Genomic DNA, 21034 nt, shown 5'->3' on the forward strand with positions numbered 1-21034 from the left:
TGAATTATTGATTTGTTGCCTGATTTGACTTCTATCAAGTGCACCTTCCTTTTGTATGAATCTTTGTTGTAAATAGGCATCTCTCAGCAGCGGATGCTGGAAGTTGTTGCACTTATTTGACTTATTGAAACTAAAAGAATTGAAGTGCTTGACCTTGGTCAGCTGTTGTGTTGGTGCTTGTTATTTGTAAATGCACAGGTTTTACTGAGAAAGTGTAAACTGTCCAACATGGCTCCATCAAAATTCTAGCTTGGGTTCTTAATTAATGGATTGCCCAAGTAGTTTTCTTTTGTATACCCAAAGACTCCTACTCACCTCTTAACCAGAGACGTCTGTGGTCTTCGGGAAATAATCCTCCTCAGCTGAGTAGATAAATACTATGTATTGGCTGTAGGTTGTTCAAGTGTAAACCTTTTAAAGGTGGAAGACTATGCCACTTGGGCACAGACTTTGCCACAGTAAATACGAGAGCACATATTTCACCCTCATTAACTATTTTGCCAGAAGTGTTTAAAGAGATCCAAAATAAGTATGACAGCCACTGCCCTGAATTTGGGGATGAAACTGAGTGGCAACTTTGCCGCAGTATCAGCCATAATGTTGAGTAACATTAAAGGGGAAGTAGCAGTGTTGTCTACAAGCTAGCAACTCACAAATTTGACTCCTGGGCAACAGGAGCGCAAATTTACCAAAAATTATTGAGGAAACCCATGCAACAATAGTAAGAGATAGTTTGGGAGCCAGACCTAGTAAATCACAAATAAAGGGTAAATCTGAAAAGGATTACCCGAAGCAGACATTACACATCTTCTACTAAGAAGAAGTGGGATAAGAAGAAAAATTAAGAAAGACTAAAGCAATAGGGTGGTTATCCTCAACAGAAGTCTATTAGAAAACACTATAATCTGCGTAACTGTGAAAATATTAAAACACCTGATAGGTATCCAGATACTGATGCGTGTTCCTCTCATTTCGTTCAGAATTCATCCAAAAATGCTTGAAGAGAGGAGGATGACAGAGCACAGATCAGAGGAGTATGTGAAGCCAAAGAAGAACTCACAATGCTAGTCTGACTTTATATAACCGGAAGACAAACCTAAAAATCCAAGCCTGAATTCAAAAAGAATAAATTGGCTGGCCTTAAGATCAAGCATGCCATTAATATTGAGGACACTGCTTCTGAGTGGGGAGTGGACTCTGAACATGCTGGACAGTGCAGCAGAAGTCACAATAGTTCTCTGGAATCTAATGGAGTGTCTGGCTGCAATAGCAATGAGTAACTATATCCAGGTGGAAACACCTGATAGGAGAGTGAGTGTACCGCATGAACTATATGAGATGTAACTCCAAATGGAAGGGAATATGCAACATCCCATAAATGTTCTCTTTTGGGGGAACTTGTCATTCAGCATGACATTCTCTTGCCTGAAAAGGATTGGCAGCCAGAGTTCATTATGAACTACCCTGAGGGAGAAACCATGACTTTACAAGCTTTTTCCGACCTCAACCCAGATGCAGTTAGACATTTTTACGCCTAGGAGTCAGCCACAGCTGACACAGGTAAATGCAGTGGGGCGGTGGGTCAGGGCAGAGTGGGGTGGGAGGGGGGAAGTCAACATACAATGGAATAGGTGTAATTAAATAAATAAATAATACCTATTCCGTTGTTTGTTGCCTTCTCCGTGCTGCACCCAGCCCTGCCCTACCGCGCTTATCTGTGTCGGCTGTGGCTGCAAGGAGTGGGCTTAAGCGCAAGGTCTAGCATTATACCACAACCATATAGGGTGGGATGACATTTCCCCTTATCACATCATTCCTGTGAAATCAACCCTACAACCTCAAAGACAATACCTCATTAAAAATAAGGTTAAACACAGGTAAGAGATATATTTACACAACTTGAATAGTAATGTGTAATAGAGAGTTGCACCTTCCTTATGAATAATCCTTTGTTTCCAGTAATGAAACCAGGCCATTCATATAGCTCAGTGTTAGATTATGGGCACTTGAACACTGCTACACGTACATTTGCTGTACTAAAAAATGGTTCAGTAATGCAATTGTGTCAGTAATACAATCTTTTCGTGATTTTGATGCCACTAGTAGGTCATCAACGTACTGAACCAGGACTGAATTTCTGGGCATGACCAATGTTTCTAGACACTTTTTCAGGATTTGATTAAAAATCGAGGGGCTTTCTGTATACCCTTGAGGAACTCGGGACCATGCCAAGACACGGTCTTCGAACCTAAAGGCGAACAAATATTGGCTGTCTGGGTGCAAACGAATAGAGAAAAAGGCTAGGCATTAATCAATTACTGTAAACCAGCCTGCATTCCAGGGTATCTGATAAAGAATTACTGCTGGATTTGGCACTACAGAGCAACAAGGCACTACACTTTTGTTGATCTTTCTTAAATCCAGCACTATCCTGTACTTTCTGCCAGGCTTTTTAAGTCTCATTATTGGCGAATTACAAGGACTACCCATTATTTCTTCTAAAATGCCTTGTTTAATCATTCAGTCAATTTCTGGAGCAACTCCTGCTTTGACTTTGGGACTCCCTTTGTACTGGTGTGTGATTGGATAGACCACATCTTCTTTCTTTGTCACTTTTATTGGATCTACATTTGACATCAGGCCAATATCTTTTCCTGTAAAATCCCACACCTGGATTTACTGTGGTTCTCAACTATTCTGGTAATTCACTTTCAGTCATTAATGAAAACATCTCATCTACTTCAGTACCTTGTTTAGCAAGTATCATTTTGCATACTACATCTTCATCGGGGTTTGGAAAGCAACACCATCTGGTGTACAGTAGATTGTGTGATTCACTTTGCACAATAGATCTCTTTCTAACAGATTTACTGGAATGGAATCGCAAATCACAAACCGATGCATATCTTTAAAATTTCCGATGTGTACCTCCATTGGTTTTGTGTAAGCATGGGCGAATTTTGCTAATCTGGCATTCGCGAATTTGCGTATTTGCGAATTCACAATCCGCAAAATCCGTGAACTCTCGCGAATTTGCGGATTTTTTTTTGTGTTTGCAAGGGTTTCTGCCAGTTCTCGAGGTTTTTGTACCAGTTCGCAATTGCGAACTTACTTGTCGGCTCGCAACAGTCGCGACTTTTTTGTTTCTACGTCTGGTTCATCATCACAGGTTCACAGCACCCTCTGTTTCACCACTGCCCCCCTCTGGTTGACCCATGCCACCCTCTGGTACATCACTGCTAAAAGAAAAATACAAGCTTCTAGAATGGGCCTACATAAATATTACTGCAGTAGTTGAGGAGCGCAGTAGCAGTCAGGCGGACTTGGAAGAAAATGGTGACAATGACTAGGTAAGTTGAGGTTTATTTTTGGCATAAGGCTGAAGAAATTGTGTTAGAGTGACACAAGGTCAAAGAAATTGTGTTAGCTGGAAACACTTTTATGTAAAGACGCAAGGTCGAAGAAAACATGTTTTAGAATTTGAAAAAAAAAAAAGAGGGGGTATATACTCTATACTATACTAATTTTTCAAAATTTACTTTTTTTTGTTTTGTTTTATAATACTCAGATTGATATTTGTTTTGTTGGTGCAATTCAAAATGTAGTTATGCAATTTAAAACTTAGTTACCTATAAATTCATTGGGGGTTGGGGATTTAAAGGTGGAAAGATCCAACTTAGCTGAATAAAGAAAGGGTAAAGGATATAGAATTAGTCGGATGTAAGACTCAATACTCAATATGAAAGTTGCAGAAATATAGATGAAATTAGAGTTTAAATACTAATCCTGAGTAAGCCTGAAACATGTTCAATAGATAAAAAAATGTAAGTAAAATTTTTGGATTTTGTTTGGTGATTTTGAAATCACCAGATGAGGGAGTTGATGGAGCGAGCTTCAGAAATTATTTTATTCTGGATGTGATATAAAACTCTCATAACTTGAATTAACATATTAATGAGTTATTGCATGGTTTGTTGTATTAAACCAATCTAGAGTAAAATTCCACATCATTACACGGGACTAATGTGCTTTATGTTGCATTTGCAAGTTTGTTTAATAATTCATAACTAATGTTGTTTTGTCTGTCCTATTGTCTTTGTCAATATTAATGCGGCTGATTAATTAATGGCATGTGCTTTTATTATGTGTGCTTATGCGTTTGTCTATGTTGTGTCTGTTTATCTATGTTGTGTTTGTATTTCTTTTTATCATTTCAGATTTATGAAGAAACCTGCTGGACATTATGAAGAATGGTAGATTTTAAATGTGCTGCTTTTCTATGTGCTTCTGCTAGGTGACTTATACTAATGGGTTAACATTAGCTATGTAGGTTGGAAACAGAATGACTTTCATTTCCTGAATTAATTATTGTTTTGTGTTTGTTTAAATAATAGTTTTCTGAAAAAGTGACGCAAGCTAAAAGTAGCGCAGTGACGCAAGCAAAAGTGGCGCAGAAAATTGATGCTTTCTGAAAAGAGGCCTGCTGATGAAAAGCCACACGAGAAAAACGTATTTTGAAAAAGATGAGAAGCCTATGAACTTTTATTGTGAAAAGGTTTGAAAAGAACTGCAAAAGGCGACTCTGTGGAATGGTTTGCTAATGTGCCACGAGAAGCTCAGAACGGACAGGCTCAAGGCCAGGAATGTGAGTCGCAGCATTTTTGTGCACTACATGAACAATCTTTGCTACAAAATGTAGCAGCCTAAGGAAGTGCTCCCAGGACTCTGTGCATGTTATGTTATGTTATGTTAAAAAGTCTTAAACCGCGCACGTTCACCGAATCGGTTTCTTGGCGCTCATAACAGATGCGGAGGGCAAGGGCAGAAGTTTACTCAAATGCTGACTTAAAGAGGAACGTCTTCAGTGTCCTGCGAAAACACTCGTAAGAGGGGCAGTGGCGGAAGGGGGAGGGGAGGGAGCTCCAAAATGTAGGGGCTAAAAAAGAGAAGCAGAGGCCACCATGTTTCTTGCGTTGGATTTGAGGGGTGAGCAGGAGGTTGTCAGCAGAAGAGCGTAGGTTTCTCGTGGGTATATACCTCTTTAAGCTGGAAGAAATAAAAGCAGGTGCAAGATTATAGAGGGCTTTAAAGATGGTGCAGCCAATTTTGAAAGTGCAACGTTTGGCCATCGGGAGCCAATGCAGGCTCTGTAATAGTGGCGAAACGTGCTGGTGCTTAGGCTGGTGATATACTAAGCGAGCAGCCTGGTTTTGTATCAGCTGTAGCCTCTGGAGCTGGTAGGAGGGGATCCCTGCATATAAGATGTTAGCAAAGTCAACTCTGGAAATAACAAGAGCCAAGATGACGAGGATAAGTGCATCTCTAGTGAGGAATCTACAGATTTTGCGTATCCTACGTAGGTGGAAAAAGCAGGATGATGTTACAGCACTGATCTGAGACTTCATGGATAGATCGCCAGAGATGACTACACCGAGGCTTTTCACAGAGTTGACAGGGTGGGGGGGGATCCCAAGTGAGTGGGGCCAAAAGCTGTCGTTCCATGGATTGGCAGGCCCACCCACTAGCACAAGCTCAGTCTTTGTAGGATTTAATTTGAGCTGGCTGTGAGCCATCCAGTCAGAGATATCTAGCATGGTGGTTTGAAAACCAATGTGGGAGGAGGGAGAGGTGTTGATAGGGAAAATCAGCTGCAAATCATCTGCGTAGTTGAAAATTGTTGCAGAGGATTTGCGGAGAGAAACCATGAGGGGCTGCATATACAAATTAAAAAGCAAAGGAGATAGAGTGGAGCCCTGAGGGACTCCGCAGGAAAGAGAAGAGAAAGAAGCAGAGAAGGTAGAGAGATGTACGGCTTGAGAGCGCTTGTCAAGAAAAGATCTGACCCAATCGAGGGCAACGCCCTGAATGCCGGGTTTAGTGACACGGTTGATCAGTATAGAGTGATCGGCTGTGTCAAAAGCCGCCGACAGGTCTAGCAGGACTGAGGTTCTGTGACGATTTGAACCCGTGTTTTCAATATTGTCGGAAATACATAATATTGGTATCAGCGAACCGCAAATGATCCATTTAGCATATCCTGGTGTTTTCGCTATGCTACGAGCAAGAGCACTCCTGCTATGAACACATTTCTGATCTACCCACGGCATCCATCTTAGATCATGGCAGCCATTTTGTCTTTCTTGCCCTCACATACGCAATAACCTCTGATCACTTCATTTCGATTAAGGACACGCAGCCTTAGCCGGAGATTCACCTTTTTCATGACACGTGCACCTTAAACCAGATCACGCTGTAGCTGCATGACTCGACAAAGGCTGCCTCCTCTGCCCGAGGCCAGTCCTGCTAAACTGGTCTTCGTGTCCATTGTCCTGATCACGATTAGGCGGCCGAAGCCGGTAGCCTTGCCCATTTACAACCCACAAACATCTCTTATCCCGCTTTCCTATCTTCCACACCTGGCTCCGTTCCTTTCTTTCTGAATCTTTATTAGGGGGAGGTAACGAAATTTACGATGAGGCGGTCCGGCTCTTGAATGCAATATTGACAAGGGATTGTGATGAACTAGTGGGAACCCCTCTTCGTAATGTTTGGCATCAGATATTATCAACGGTTCTTGTGTAACACCAAATATTTATTGTTTTAGACACAAAGGTTTTGAGAATGTATTACATGTAAAGAATTCGCCCCCAGCTTAAAATTTAGTATATAAGGAGCAACCCTCTTTGTACAATTTGAACAGGCTCCTAGAATCTGCCCATGTGTGGTTTCTGTGACTTCTGTGTCCCTGCAGTAATAAACCTTTGGTCTTTGACGCCACCATCGAGAAGCCCGTGTTTCTGTTCATTTGCGCACCAAGGCAGGTGGAACTCCGGGGTCTTTGGGTGTTGTTCCCTGACACCTCTGGACGGAACCAAAAAGTCCAGAACTCCAATTGGCGCCCAACGTGGGGCGACGTCATTCGGTACCGGTCCAAAAGCCTGAAGAGTTTGAGAGGCTTCGTGTGAAGATTCCTGAGGGAGGCGCCCCACTTCATCGATCCCGGCATATCGCAAAAGTGGCCCGAAGTTCTCTTCCACGAGGGTTCCCGTTCAGGACGGCTGCAGTGGGCCGTTGCCTTGACCGTCGCCCTGTCTTGGACCCGAGGTGCAGTCCTTAGTACGGCGAAACGTGACGGGTTTCTCCTTGGTGACGTCTTCAGTGCCTCAGTTAAGTATTTAGTGGTTGCTAGCTGGTTACTTCGTGAGGGTTGTTAAAATCCTTTTTGGTTCTTGGTTTGGTTTGGTTTCGTAAGATTATCACTGGTTGTTCTGGTTACGATAATCTATTTGGTTTAGTTTGGGTATCGATACATCAGTTCGTTTTGGTAGGCCTAAGTCCTTGGTTCAGGTGCACATATCTGTTTCTTGTTTTGTTTGTTCTGTGTTCCGGATTGCAAAATGGTAAGTCGGAGAAACTGTATGTTGTCTTGTTTTGGTTGCAACAGTGACTCACGATTGGAGGACGCATGTCTGGTTCCTCCGATTGGGACTCCCCTATATGACTTGTACTGTAAACATGGTGTGGGTCCTATATCGTATAATGAGGTGTGGGTCCGATACACTGAGAAAGATGGTGTCCTTAGTTGGCCACTGCATGGTAGTTTTGAACCCGAAATCCTTGACAATTTAGAAGCGAAATTGTTTAGGAAGAAAGCCCGGCCGGCAATGTTTGATTCTTTCCGTTACTGGCGAAAAGAATCCAAACAGAGAGAAATGAAGAGGTTAAAGAAAGAACAGAAAGAGCAAGAAGAGTTGACTCTGGAGCAAGCGGCTAAGCAGCTGCAAGTTAACGAGTCAGAGAAGGCCATAGAGGTGGCCATCAGAGAGCATAATTTAGCGATTGACAAGTGCTACCCTGCCTTGCCATCGAAAACAGTTAAGATACTAGAGGATTCTGAAAACGATCCTCTGTTGTCTTATTTGTTACGGTCACCTCCACCGTATGCACAAGGTGCTACGGCTCCACTTGTACCGAATGTTCAATTGCCGGTTGCTGGACAACCTGGTATTCCTGCTCCTGCCCCTCAGAATCAAGCTCCTGTACCTCCTGTAGTCAATGTGAATGTTCCTACGGCTCCTCCTCCTCCTGGATTGCCGACTTCTATACCTGTATCTGTGTCGCTTACACCTACTACTCCACAGACTATTTTCCTCGATACTCCTACTTTTCCGCTATCTGTTCCTACCTCTACTGTGTTCTCTACGTCTGCTAGTATGTTGACTCCACTTTCTGTTCGTCGAAGAATCACTGATTCTGTATCTAACATTCTGTCTCCTTTATATAAAACTTTAATCAAGACTCCTACTTCTGACTCTGTTCAGAGACGTAGTCAGCTTCCGAGTACTGAGGAACGGGGAATTTTAGATTCCACGGCTCTCAGATGGATTTCGAAGAGTAGGAGATATAGTACAAGAGATGTGCTAGATACATTTATGCAGTGGAATGAACCAACACAACGGTATGTCTTTGATGAGATGTGCTCGCTGTTACGTGAGGAGATAGAAGAAGATGATGTTGAATCAAATCTAGAAGACCTAATTAAAGTTCAGAAAGAGTTCGCTGCAGGAATGATAGTAGGTCAACATATAAAAGAAGCGATGGAACTGATTTTAAGTTATAGAAATGATCCATCACTTCGTTCACCGAGAGATTTAGAGAAAAGCAAGACGAAGCTAAGTCGCCAATATCCAATGAGGGAGGTTCCTCCAATTTGGCGCGATGCTGTACAAGCTGATAATGTCAATGGTATTGTAGCTGCTCCGGCGCAATTCCAAAGAGTGTGGATACACATTCCGTGGAAGCGAGCCGAAGTGCTAGCAGTAAAGCAGGCCTTGCCAGATCCGCGTAAGAATCCTGCTGGGTACTATAAGGAATTAACACAGACAGTTGAGGCTTGTATAATGAACTTAGCGGACATTGATATGTTATTTGGTAATGTAGTTCCGCAACCAATTTGGGCTAAAATTCGTAGAGAGAATCATCCAGCCCTAGGTGGTGATTGGGCAGCTATTGTTGCAGCGGATGGTCAGCAAGTAGGTGGTGCAAAACCCGAACCCCTAATTGCTAATCTTCCAGGTAGGATAATCGACTTAATGAAGACTCTGATGCCCGCATTGCGTGTTAATTGGGACAAGTTATCAGCATGCAGGCAGAAGAAAGACGAAAGTGTCTCCGATTTTTTCACCAGGTTCGAAGAGACTTTTGTAGATCATAGTGGTCAGGATATGAGCACAGAAGGAGGACAGAGACTGTTTGTCGATAGATTTGTGCATAATTTGTTACCTGAGTTATGCAATAAATTAAAAGATTCCGAGAGTGCGTGGGCTGTTTCTACAACTGCGCAAATACTTGCGACTGCACAGTACTATGAAAATAGAGATAAAGAGGAAAAAGAAAAATCAGATAAGAAAACAAAAGATTTAAAAACTAAAGTTCTTTTGCAACAGGCGTATCCGCCTCGCATGAATCAGAATAATACGCAACAGAACTCGTATCAAAGAACAGATTATAGTTCATCGAGACCTCAATATCAGTGGAACCAGTGTGCGTACTGTAAGAAAGAGGGTCACTACAAGAATGAATGTCCGATCTTAGCGCAAAATAATGCAGCAGCAGCTCAGAGAGGTCGTGGTGGTTTTGTGCAAAATTCTAGAGGTCGAGGGCGAGGTGCTATGCCTCCACAAACGAATGATCGTCCTTCCAATCACTTTGATCAACGAAATGGCCAGTCGACTCAGCAAAATAGATCTCAACAATATCTTGTTGAAGACTATTGTGAAGTGGATGAGGGATTTCAGCAAAATGGGTACTAGGACAGCCATGGACAGAGAGAGGGAGTAGTATCAGTTCCAGTGGATCAGAGTGGGCCTTATGTCGCAGTAGCAACATCAGGTGTAGTCGAACCGTTTCTGTTGGATACTGGTGCCGCAAAAAGTTCTATCATTCATGCGAAACTCCCTGGCGCACCTTTGTCCGGCTCAACAAATGTTTCTGTAGGTTTTTCAGGCGCCCCTGTTTACAACCCCATATCTGGTCCTTTGTCTATTTCTGTTGGACCGTGTCAATTGAAAGCACCCCTGATTTTGACGACAGGTTGTAATGAAAATCTGCTTGGTTTAGACTTGTTAAAACGACTATATGCGACATTGTACTGTTCTCCGGAAGGAGTACAGCTTACATTGGGTAAAAGAATCACCTCTCCGATGTACTTGTCAATGGATGCACTCCCGCCAGAGCTGCGTTCACTCCCTGATTCTCTTTGGGCGACTGGTCCTAACGATGTAGGCCTTTTAGAAATACCACCATATGTAGTCACTTTGAAAGCGAATGTAAAATTTCCAAGAATTCCTCAATACAAAATCTCTACTGAAGGTGAACGTGCACTTTTATTGATTGTACAAGATTTGATTAAGAAAGATGTGGTTGAAGAAACTAGAGGGAATGTTTGTAACAGTCCTGTATTACCGATTTTGAAACGAACTGATCCTACAAAGCCTCCAGTGTATAGGTTTGTCATCGACCTCAGAGAAGTTAATAAAATTGTGGTTCCGCAGTTTCCTGTGGTTCCAGACATTACTGCCTTGTTAACATTGATTCCTGCTACAGCTACTTGGTTTTCAGTCATTGACTTGAAGAATGCCTTTTTCAGCATTCCGATAGCCGAGGAAAGCAGAGATATTTTCGGCTTCTGTCTAGGAGGTCGAAGTTTCAGATTTAAACGCGCTCCACAAGGCTATTGTGAAAGCCCATCTATTTACAGTCAAGCATTAAAAAGTCAGTTAGATACCTTTGTCCTTCCTCCAGGTTCTGCTCTAGTACAGTATGTAGACGATCTGCTAGTGGCTGCCGATGACAAGGAAACTTGCAAAGCAGCTACGATCTCGTTATTACATCATTTGTCTAATTTGAATCACAAGGTGTCACCTTCGAAAATGCAATACTGCTGCCAAGAAGTGACCTACCTAGGTCATCTCTTGTCAAAGGAGGGAAGGAAGTTGACCCCAGAGAGAATAAAAGCAATTACGCAAATGAGTGTTCCTCGCACGCAGAGAGAAGTACGTGCCTTTTTAGGTATTACCTCTTACTGTAGGCAGTGGATCCCAAATTTTTCTCTTTTAGCAAAACCGTTGGTAGCTTTGACTGGGAAAAATGTTCCGAGTCCGGTGCCATGGTCTGATGAATGTCAGGAGAGTTTTACTGAATTACGAAAAGCATTGTGTTCAGCTCCTGTATTGGGTACACCTGATTACAGTAAGCCATTCACGCTCTACGTTCACGAGAGAGAAGGTTGCGCGTTGAGTGTTCTGACACAGACATTTGGTGATAAACAACGCCCTTGTGCGTATTTTTCATCAACATTAGATCCGGTAGCTAGAGCGTTACCTAGTTGTTTGAGAGCTACAGCGGCAGCTGCGGCTTCCATTCGACAATCTGCTGGTTTGGTAATGAACAACATGCTAGTGGTCATGGTTCCTCATGCAGTGGACACACTCATGAACCGAACCAAGACACAACACCTTACCAGTGCGAGACTATCTGGTTACGAGCTGACATTACTAGCGAGTCATATTCAGATTAAAAGATGTAATGTATTGAATCCAGCAACGTTGTTGCCGGCTAATCAAGAGTCGAGTGATTCCGAGCCACATGATTGCTGTTTTAGAACGGAGGAAGAGACAAAAGGACGTATTGACTTAAAGGACACTCCATTATCAGATCCAGATGGCACGCTGTATGTGGATGGGTCATGCTTTAAATTGGAGAATGGTGATGTGACTGCTGCTTACGCAGTAACGACTTTGAAGACGATTGTGGAGACTGCAAGAGTGAGTCAGAATTCTGCCCAAGCTGCAGAATTAATACCTTTAACAAGAGCGTGTGTTTTAGCTAAGGGAAAGAGAGTGAATGTGTTTACAGATAGTCAGTACGCGTTTGGCGTGGCCCATAGTTTTGGCCGTTTGTGGAGAGAAAGAGGTTTCATTACGTCCCATGGGACTAAGATTCAACATGGTCAGCTAGTTAACGACTTGTTGGAATCTCTAACCTTGCCGACTGAAGTTGCGATTGTAAAGTGCAGTGCTCATAAAGCAATCACGGATGATGTTGGTCGTGGGAATGCTTTTGCTGATGAAACCGCTAAACAGACAGCTAGAAATATGATGAGCAGAATGTATGTTGCTACGTCTGCAAGATGGATTGCTGAGTCTGGAATGTGTGAGGATACAATGGAAAGTGTGAAAGAGATTCAGAAAGAGGCAACTGAGGAGGAAAAACGTGTATGGAAAGAAAGTACGGGCAAATTGGATTCGAATGGGTGTTAGATTGATTTGACGGAACAGCAGCGTTGGATGTTGCCTGATGCGTATGTGCTTGCAGTGGTGACAATGGCGCATGGAGTAGCGCATATAAGTTCTAAAGGAATCTGTAAGATGTTGGCTCCAGTCTGGAAGAATGATGGGATCAGTAAGTGTGCAGAGAGAGTGGTGAAAAATTGTATGGTATGCCTGATGCATAATCCTGGCAAGGGAACTCCAACTCCTGCTGGTCACTTCGCTCCTCCTTCCTGCCCCTTTGAAGTGATTCAGTTAGACTTCATTCACATGGATCGCTGTAATAATCTGAAATACGTCCTGGTGGTAGTCTGTGCTTTTTCCAGGTAGATCGAAGCATATCCACTAAAGGACAATACTGCCCTATCAACTGCCAAAATTCTTCTCAAAGAATATTTCCCTAGATTCGGTATGCCACGGATTGTATGGTCAGATAACGGAAGTGAGTTTATAGGGAAAGTTATGCAGAGTGTGTGTGCCGGCCTAGGTCTGAAACAGAAGTTCCACAGTGCGAACCATCCCCAGTCTGCTGGTTTAGTAGAGGGTTACAATGGCACCCTCAAGCTGAAACTAGCTAAAATACAAGCATCCACAGGTTTACCCTGGCCAGACGCACTTCCTTTGGCTTTGCTATCAACGAGAGCAACTGTACATTCTAGAGTGGGGCTTAGCCCCTATGAAATAGTTTTTGGCCGCCCGGCAAATATTTGGGGAGTGCCGAGGCCTAAGGAATTTTGTTCTCTGGAATACCCTATGTTGATAGACTACCTTTACGACTTGACTGCTAAATTGAGTCTTATTCACCAACAGGTTTTCGATGCATTGCCAAAGCCTCCGGAGAGTCCAGGGCATCAGCTGAAACCCGGCGATCAAATCGTGATCAGAAACTTCGCGAGGACGAAGAACCTTCAGCCCAGATACGTCGGCCCCTTCCAGGTCCTGCTTGCAACGAGAACAGCAGTTCGTGTAGCTGGTCGCAAGCATTGGGTGCACGCATCTCATGTTAAGCGTGTACCTTTGCCACTTCCTTACGACGACTGGGTGAAGAAGGGAATTGGTGCCTCCGAATTTGAACGCACGCCAAAGTTCATCCCTTTCAGCGATGCCGAATTGATTACCGACACTCCAAACTCTGACTCTCCTCCTGAAAAGACTCCTTTGAACTCTGAACATTTGTCCCCTGCATCAGAAAAAACTCTGTCATCTGCGAACTCGAACACTGCAACAGCTACCAGTGATACACTATTTGCCGATCAAACAGTACCTGCGAAGCAAAGATACAATTTACGACCTCGTAATATGGACAAATAAAGCAGGCAACTGCCCATTGTGATATTTTGAAATTTTGAACTTTTGCCTTCAGCCAGGAAGTTTGCTATTGGTTATTGTTTTTAAAATTGCCTTGCCGTCTGGGTAGCCGTAGGGTCGTGGCTGTGTGCCTAGTTGAATCTGCGGGGGTCTGACACAAGGTCGATCTTCCTGTTGGTTCTGGGAACTCCCAGGGCTGATAGAGGCATTTTCATCTATGTACACATCATCAGTGGTCGCGAGCGGATTGTAGAAGATGGAGCTTCCTGCGCTGCAACGAGAAAATGTGATTCATGTTCGCAGAAACAGACTTTACAGAATTCTTCACAGCAAATGCTTTTTAATACAATGTGCCATTACATTTTTGATTGTTTTGATAACGTTGGTGGGTGGAATCGTTTTCGGTATGAGTTTGATTTTTGTGCCAGTAACTACAGTACCTCCCCTTGATCCTGTTACTTCCACTGTTTCCTCTATACACTCTTTTCACTCGTTTCCTGAACATGAGCAAGCTCGACGCTCAGAATTCATTAATAACACTTTTGTACAGCTCTTGCATCAACACCAACTGGTAGTTAACACTACAGACTGCTGGGTGTGTGGCTTGATACCCCACACTATGGATAAAGGTATTCCCTATCTGGTTTTGCCTTTCAGCTACAATGGATCATTTCAGGCCCTCCAAACCATCTTTGCTTATGCCCTTGAAACCTATCCTCCACGTCCACCACGTTCCACTAAATATAACTCTGCCAACAAAGCTTTAGTCCAGGGAATTATTGACATGATCAAGGACGTCAATAATACTCCATCTTACCCTAGAGACGAATTGCGAGTATATTTGAGTTGGAATTCTTCAGAGTACCGCCTTAGTTTGGGAGAAAGCAAGCGTAAAAGCTCAACTCCAATCTGGGTCGTACCTCACAGAGGTCAGGTCTGTTTGCAAGGTAATGGGAGAAATCCGAGAGCTCAGCTAGGGAGGAGTGAGTGCGTAGAGACTTATGTGTTTCCGGCTAACTCTTCCCCTGCCTTTCTTACTGCTAGGGGTACCTACTTCATCTGTCGAGACATAGCTTATACATGGTTGCCTGCCGACTTTTCAGGTTCATGTTATATTGCTCGACTGTTACCTCCGACATACACTGCTTCATCTGATTATCACAGGACCAGAGTAGCGAGAGGTGTCTTCAGCAAGGAAGATACTGCTGGTCAGGAAGCTGGAGACTTCTTTAAAGGTTTCCTTCCGTTCTGGGGGCCTATGGCCAATAGTAGAAACATACGTCAGCTAACACGGGTAGTTGAATCTACTATTACCGAAACTGCTGGTGCCCTTAGCAATTTGACAGCTGAGCTTCAGGCGGATAGACTCATGACGTTGCAGAACCGTATGGTTCTAGACGTTATACTTGCAGATCGAGGTGGGGTATGCAGAATGATCCAATCGAGCTGCTGTGTCTTTATTCCTAATAATGCTCCAACAGTCTACGAAGCGATCTCTAAGCTACACAAGATTTCCGACTCTATTCATGTAGACAAGGGAAACTGGTCCTTCATGGAGTGGTTTTGGACTCTGATCTCAGCATGGGGATGGAAGGTTCTAATGGTCATTGGTGTCATCTTAGTATTCCTATTCTCATGCTGCCTGATTATCCAGTGTGGTCCTGCTCTGTGTAGTCTTTGTGCTGCAACCTGTTTTAGGAAACCACCTGCGTTTGGAGAAAAGGCACGAGAAAGGATGATGATACAACAGCATGTCACTGACCTGATGAGCATAGAATTAGACTTTGACATAGACTGAGTAATTGCCTATGTAAGGGCAAAAGGAGGGTCTGAGGTTCCGTGACGATTTGAACCCGTGTTTTCAATATTGTCGGAAATACATAATATTGGTATCAGCGAACCGCAAATGATCCATTTAGCATATCCTGGTGTTTTCGCTATGCTACGAGCAAGAGCACTCCTGCTATGAACACATTTCTGATCTACCCACGGCATCCATCTTAGATCATGGCAGCCATTTTGTCTTTCTTGCCCTCACATACGCAATAACCTCTGATCACTTCATTTCGATTAAGGACACGTAGCCTTAGCCGGAGATTCACCTTTTTCATGACACGTGCACCTTAAACCAGATCACGCTGTAGCTGCATGACTCGACAAAGGCTGCCTCCTCTGCCCGAGGCCAGTCCTGCTAAACTGGTCTTCGTGTCCATTGTCCTGATCACGATTAGGCGGCCGAAGCCGGTAGCCTTGCCCATTTACAACCCACAAACATCTCTTATCCCGCTTTACTATCTTCCACAACTGGCTCCGTTCCTTTCTTTCTGAATCTTTAATAGGGGGAGGTAACGAAATTTACGATGAGGCGGTCCGGCTCTTGAATGCAATATTGACAAGGGATTGTGATGAACTAGTGGGAACCCCTCTTCGTAATGTTTGGCATCAGATATTATCAACGGTTCTTGTGTAACACCAAATATTTATTGTTTTAGACACAAAGGTTTTGAGAATGTATTACATGTAAAGAATTCGCCCCCAGCTTAAAATTTAGTATATAAGGAGCAACCCTCTTTGTACAATTTGAACAGGCTCCTAGAATCTGCCCATGTGTGGTTTCTGTGACTTCTGTGTCCCTGCAGTAATAAACCTTTGGTCTTTGACGCCACCATCGAGAAGCCCGTGTTTCTGTTCATTTGCGCACCAAGGCAGGTGGAACTCCGGGGTCTTTGGGTGTTGTTCCCTGACACCTCTGGACGGAACCAAAAAGTCCAGAACTCCAATACGAGGGCTTGAGAGATGTTGTTGTCAGCACCTGTTCTTAGAGTGTCCATGACGGCAACAATGACAGCCTCAGTAGAGTGAAGGGGGTGGAAACCGGCCTGTTGGGGATCCAAAAAGGATGAGCTCTCGATAAAGGCGCTCAGACAGCGCGTGACATGGGTTACCAAGATCTTTCCTAGATAGGGGAGGAGGGAAATGGGCCTGTAATTGCTTAGGACCGAGGGATCGGCATTAGCTTTCTTTAAGATTGGTATCACCACTGCCTGTTTGAAGGAGTCGGGAACTACTCCAGTGGCCATCAAGGTGTTAAGGAGTGCCAAGGCAGGGTCGGGGCAGGCCAAGAAAATTTCTTTGAGAATCTGAGGAGGGCAGCAGTCATTGGGGGAACCAGAACTAACTTTGTGCAGTAATCTCTGAAACTCTGTATTAGAGATAGGGGGGAAAGCATCCAGATGCTGAGGATTATTAGGAGGTAGAGGGAATAAGAGAGGGGATGGGGCAGAGGAATGTTGTTTTTAATAGTGATAATTTTATCTAAAAAGTAGGTGTTAAGGGCCCGATGTAGGTAGGGCTTTACCGATCGGTATCGGCCGAAAATACCGATTTTTGGCCCTTACCGATCGGTAAACAGCCATCGAGATGTAGGGAACCAAAAACAGAACGAATCGGATAGAAAACCGATTCGGAATGAGTACCGAATTGGAAAGAATCCGATACGTACATACCGAAAATCGGATATGTAACGAATCGGAAAAACACCGATTCGGATGCAAAGACCGAATCGGTCCAATTACCGAATCGTTAGTGACACCGAATCGGAAAATCACCGATTCGGTCCAATTACCGATTCGTTAGAGACACCGAATCGGAAAATCACCGAATCGGTCCAATTACCGATTCGTTAGTGACACCGATTCGGAAAATCACCGAATCGGTCCAATTACCGATTCGTAAGTGACACCGAATCGGAAATTCACCGATTCGGTCCAATTACCGATTCGGTACAAATACCGAATCGGACATGATCCGAATCGGAAAACATGCCGATTCGTATGATTCTCCGATCGGGAAATTCCCCGATTCCGACAGTTGGGGAGATGTAGGGAGGCACAGAAACACCGAAATCGGCTCAAAATCGGTAGAATTCACTCGGTATTTACCATGGATTGCAATCAGGTGGTAACCAACTCCAACCCATATAAACAGTCCCAAAATGCATTGCAACTTGCAGGATGGCAGCTTTCTATGTCATTGCGAGGCGGCTACGGCTACAGCAGGAAGGACAGAGGGAATGGCTAAGAAATGAACAGGTCTACAGACAGAGGGTAACCCTGTTCATGCTCACTGAGGCTGAGATCCTACAGAGATACAGGCTGGACTCTGACACCATACTCGAGCTCATCAGGGACCTTAAGCCATTCTTGGACCACCACACCCCAAGGGCACACGCCATCCCAGCGCACGTCCAGGTGCTATGCAGCCTACACCTGCTTGCGTCTGGCAGCTATCAAAGTGGAGTAGCAGCAGCAGGAGGGGTGAGCCAGAGCAGCCTGTCAAGGTTCTTCCACATATTCCTTGACGCCATGATAGACAGGATGGACCAATACATCTCTTTCCCTGCAACCCACACGGAACTGCTACAAACTAAAGCTGACTTCTACCAGATGGCACAATTTCCCCAAATCATTGGTTGCATAGATGGCACACACATTCCGATTTGCCCACCAGCGGACACCGAATACATATACCGCAATCGGAAATCTACACACACCATCAACGTGCAGGTGATCTGCAATGCCAAGTGCACCATCACAGACCTGGTAGCAAAATTTCCAGGGAGTACCCATGACTCCTATATATTCCAACAGAGCGGCATATATGCACGGCTGATGGCTGGCGAATTCGGAGAAGGATACCTCCTAGGTGAGACACATCATCAGACCCCCATAACACATAGTAGGTAGGTGGAATACATGTATGCATGTGTCTAATGTGACCCCTTTCTCTTCCAGGCGACAGTGCATATGCCCTCCGCTCATTCATACTCACCCCCTACCTCAACCCCTCCACACCCAGCCAAAGGAGGTATAACCGGGCCCACATACGCACAAGGAATGTTGTCGAACGGACCTTTGGCATCTTGAAAAGTAGATTCAGATGCCTGCACAAGAGTGGAGGTGTAAGGCAGTATACCCCCATCACCTGCTGCAAGATCATAGCTGTATGTGCAATGTTACACAACCTTGCGGTCAAGAAGGGCACTGAGGTGGAGTTGTCTGACTACGAGGACTATGACGACGACGAAGCTGTGCCACTGACACAGCCAGCTGGGGTGTGTACGCCAAGTGATGGCAGATACAGACGTGAGGAGATCACTGAGAACTATTTCTGACTGAGTACAGATGCAAAGACTGCTAAATGTTGCTTGCAAAAAATCAAATTTTAATAGTGATGCACCACAGTTACAGCACTGATGTGCATCAAAAAATGGAGTTTGTAAAATCAAATAAAGTCCAGGGTACTGGTTTGCTCATCCCCCCTTGTCAGGCTATTTTTTGGCCCGCTTGCCAGACCCACTGGGGTGTCCCTCGGCCCCCTCCGAATGCCCAGCAGCATCAGCGGATCGCCTGGTGCTCCTCCGTGGTTCAGATGCAGCGCTGGCCGGGCTGCTGCGGCTGCTGCTGTCTCCAGCATCACCCAGGTCCAGGGCAGGATTAGAGGCGGCGTTTGATATTAACATGGCCTCCATGGCCGTGGTGATCCTGGCCATCCCCCTGGTGAGCTCAGCCGTATGCTGACTGAGCACAGACTCTTGGTTGGAGCTGCGATGGCACAGTTGTGCGGTCGCCGCTGCAAGGCGGGCCATGGCCCGGTTCAGCACCCGGGCATCCCTCCTGCGTGCAACCTCATGCTCCTCCTGTCTGGCAGATGAGTGGGTGATGGCAGTGGTCAGCCTGCCTAACCCTGCTGCCACCTCCTTGTTGCTGTCCACAACAGCCTGGAAACCCTTCACCAACTCCCCCATCTGCATGTTGTGCTGCAGGAGCTGGCGTTGGCAGGCCATGGTGGATCTGGCCTGTTGGCGCTGGATTTTAACCATCTGGCCCTCCAGGCCCAGGAACACACTGCCCTCCCGTGCTGGTGCAGCAGTGGTGGTGGTGGTGGCACGGCGTCGGGCACTGCTGCCTCCGGCCTGCTGAGTGGGCTGGGGTGCCACTGGTGGGGGTGTGGTGCTGGCCGGTCCCGGAGCCCCTGCTCCCAGGACAGGTTGGACGGGTGGCAAGGCCACGGTTGTGGCAGGAGCTGGTGTCGGCGGAATGGTCTGCCTTGTAGGGGAGTTTTGTGGTGAGAATTGCAAGGGGGGTGTGCTGGGCAGTACTGGTGAGTGCACTGCTTGGAAGTCAATGACCAGGACTCCCTCCATTCCTAGCCCTGGGGTGTCTCCTTCCTCATCCTCCTCCTCCTCCTCCTCCTCCTGGCCAGCCTGGCTGGTGCTCGGCCCTGCAACTGCAGTGTTGGACGTTGCTGCTCCCTCTGCTGTCACAGTTGTGCCGCCTGATGGTGCCCCTAGGTACAAAGAAGCATTTGTAAACTGAGTGCCGATGTATTACAGTCAGTACAATTATGGCATTCCACATGTCCTTGCATCTCCTTACACCGTGTCACACTGTTTCCTGTCTTGTGATTCTGCACTGACATATTTGGCTAACTTCTGCTGACTACATGTACCATGATGCTTGTCTCTTGTATGTTGGTGACAGTACAGTGCTGGTGTTTGCCTATGCATTGTGTCTAATGGGGAGGTGTCTGGTAGGGTGTGTCATGATGCGCATGCTTCTTACCTGTAGCTGTGGCTCTGGCAGAGCTGTCCAGGGTCCCGATTCCTACGATGCTCTCCCTCTCGATGGTGCTGGAGACAATCTCCTCCAGCTCGGTGAGGGGTGGCGCCGGGTTGTTGCCTCCTCCAGTGAGTCCAGCCTGCCTTTGAATGTCAGCCAGCTTCCTCTTCGTGAGGCTGCGGAGGTCGTAAAACCTTTTCTTCAGTTCCTCAATGGACCTGGGGGTGACACCAGCAGCGTTGACCTTCTGGGCGATGTCGGCCCACATTCTCCTCTTGGTGCTGTCTGGCACGTTGAGGGACAGCTTGCCAAACAGCTGGCGGTGCACCCTCACCACCTCCTCAACCAGCACCTGAAGTTCGGTGGTGGTGAACTTGGGCTTCCTCTTTTGGGAGGACTTCTGGCTTCCTGCCTGATCTGCCATTTTCTCCTGTTCAGTTTGCAACCTCCTTCTCCAACTGCTGCTAACTGTGTGTGTTGGGCTCAGGCAGGCTTTCCAGATATTTCCAGAAACTTCTTAATTAGCTGCACCTGCCAGGGTTGCCACTCCCTGTTTGGGTGGGGGAGGGGGAGCCACCTCATTGGCTGAATCGCCTATTGCCGATTCGGCTTTTACCGATTCGGTAATATTCGAATCGGTAAAATCCGATTCGGTATTATCCGATTCGGTAAAAGCCGAATCGGTTCTTTCAATGCATTCCTATGGGCTTTTTCGCCATGGGTCTATGATTGCCGATTCGGATTTTACCGATTCGGCTTTTACCGAATCGGTATTCG

Source organism: Lissotriton vulgaris, chromosome 10 (genome assembly GCF_964263255.1).
Source record: "Lissotriton vulgaris chromosome 10, aLisVul1.2, whole genome shotgun sequence".
In the NCBI taxonomy this organism is placed as follows: domain Eukaryota; kingdom Metazoa; phylum Chordata; class Amphibia; order Caudata; family Salamandridae; genus Lissotriton; species Lissotriton vulgaris.